Genomic DNA, 2500 nt, shown 5'->3' on the forward strand with positions numbered 1-2500 from the left:
GGATTGGCGAAAACAGTGATTAATAGCAGACAGAGTCTGTCTTAAGGACTTCCTTGGCGAGCCGGGAATTAGATCTCTTTACCACATCTTGTACCAAAGTGATGCTCAAGTAGAAAGTACAACCTCTTCTTCTTTTGGTGAGTGATTCCACAACACCACACCTTACTTTTGTCCTACAGAAGCCATGGAAAAAGCACCCCCCCCCCCCAAAAAAAAAACCCAAAACCTCCAAAACAGGGGACTTCTTAACCTGGAGGAGTAAGCTCTACAGAAGAGCATAGCCTAGGGCAGTAATGGAAAGTAAAGCACATGGGTATCAGCCAGTTATATAGTGCATGTGGTTTCCTCCCATGTCTGGCATTGTGAGGGTCATAGCAGCAGAACATATTCATGCCAAACTTTGCAAGCATTGTCTTTATATAATGAGCTCCACCCACAGGTTATAGACTTGGAAAATTTCTCCCATGTTCACTGGGTTAAGATCACAAGATGGGGAAAAATAGGGGCTGGAGTTAAGGGTTTTTTTCACTCTCCATTGTGGCTGTTCAACTGAAAGTTTTCCTAGCAGCAGAATAACAGGGGAAAAAATAAGGGAAAACTTCCGATGGTTTGAAATGTAGCATCAACGTTTATTTTTCCTCTCTACTCTTAGTCTGAATGAGCTTATCTGACAATGTCAACAGAGGTGAAAAAAATGATAAAAATCACTGAATCTGTTTGTGCTTGAAAATGAATAAATGCACCAGACAGGGTAAGTATGTGGCCATTGAAAATGGCATAACCCTGACTGGAAATTGAACACCCTCATATGTATTTCCCAGGCTCAAAAGCTCATCATGCCACCTGTATGTCTGAATGAACCAAGTGTCTTGCTGCAAGAAATGAATGTGAGGAGGCATACAAAAGCTTTCTCATCAGTGTCCATGCTCATAGCTGTTCATGCACTGCAGTGTCTCAGCTCAGCTTGTTATAGTTATCATGATGCAGGGCCTGAATATGCCTCTTCTTGGAGACCAGACAAACAGAAACTGACAAGCACTGTGTTTTGCCCTTAAGGCTCTTGTCCACAGTGATATGTCGTCAGTTACTCTTTATAAAACCTCTGCCCCCACACCCAAGAATACACACCTGCTTCCGTAGCACTTGTTTAATTTAGAATCCAATGCACTGTTCAGTGAGATGTCTGCAGTGCATGGACATTGATTTCTTTATGTTCTGCAGTGATAGGCAGGAATTTGAAGAAATCAAGACAGGGCTTGAGAGCCAAAGAAGAAAGGGAAGAATGCCCCACTGTATTTGGATTCTGCTCTCTTAAGTTCCTTGCCAAGGAAGTCCAGGAAGCCTTCATGCCTCCCACTCATTGAAATCAATCTTGTCCTTAGACAAGAACATTCTGGAGCTCATTGTCACCTGACAAGATGAAAATAAAACTCAGCAGCAGTAGGGATTCTAATATCTTTAGCTGCTTTGGTAACAATGAAGACAGTAAAAAATGGTCATTTGCATGGTTCTTAAATTAAGTATGGCTGGCTCTGATGATGCCCCTCAACTTTTCCACTTCCTGGTCTGGGTGCATGTCACATTTGAAGTTGGACACTTCACCTTGCAACCAAACAGACCAGTGTGTGTCATGCTGGGCCATCAAGGAGTCCTTCTGTAAGATGGAAGATGGACAGCTGGTCCTACTTGTGTTAACCCTGTGAGAAGCATGGGGGAGAGGGTTCCACTCTCCAGTGACATGGTGTTTTTTGTTACTAAAAGATATTGTATGCTCAGCGTCTGGGATGGCCACATACCTTTTTATTTTCCCTGTTTGTTTTCTTACTATTTGTATAATAAAGGTTTGAAAAGTTTTTTTAAATGTAATTAAATACAAGATAGCCCAGGCCGGTGATAAGCCACTAGCCCTCTTGGGACCGGCACTCTGAATGGCCTCTTATTTACTTAAAGCTGAAAACAAGCTCCATAGCGTAATGATGACCATGCTATCTTTTAAGAGGAGTAGCAGGTCCCCTGCTCTGAATTCTGTCATGATGTCCCATCCCATAGAACTGTGTTTTTATTGTGGAGCAGGGTAGATTAGAGCCAACACGTGGGGTGGTGCATTCTGACAGGCTTGAAATGGACACAGATCTGTTCTCTAGGTGCTTTTGAAGATAAAGAAAATGCTGTGCTAAAAAACCCTCGATCTATTTCTCTCTTTCATTCAGAAAAACAGACCTAGAGCCTGTCTGCTGGAGTAACTCCACCAACTTTCATGTCCTCAGTAGACTTCAATTTACAAAACAAGCACAAAATGGGGGAAAAAATTCCCCCATCCTTTCTCCTGTAATTCCTGAATCTGAAATCTGTGCAGTGTTACAAGGAAGACAGTGCATTTTAGCCTTCATTTTTTTTTACCCTGCCATTCACAATTTACTCATGCCTATCATCATAATACTCATTTTTAGCAAGGAGGGGCAAAGAGCACTTTCTGTGGGCCAGTATAGTTTGGACAGAT

This window comes from Alligator sinensis, unplaced genomic scaffold, assembly GCF_000455745.1.
Source record: "Alligator sinensis unplaced genomic scaffold, ASM45574v1 scaffold502_1, whole genome shotgun sequence".
Lineage (NCBI taxonomy): Eukaryota > Metazoa > Chordata > Crocodylia > Alligatoridae > Alligator > Alligator sinensis.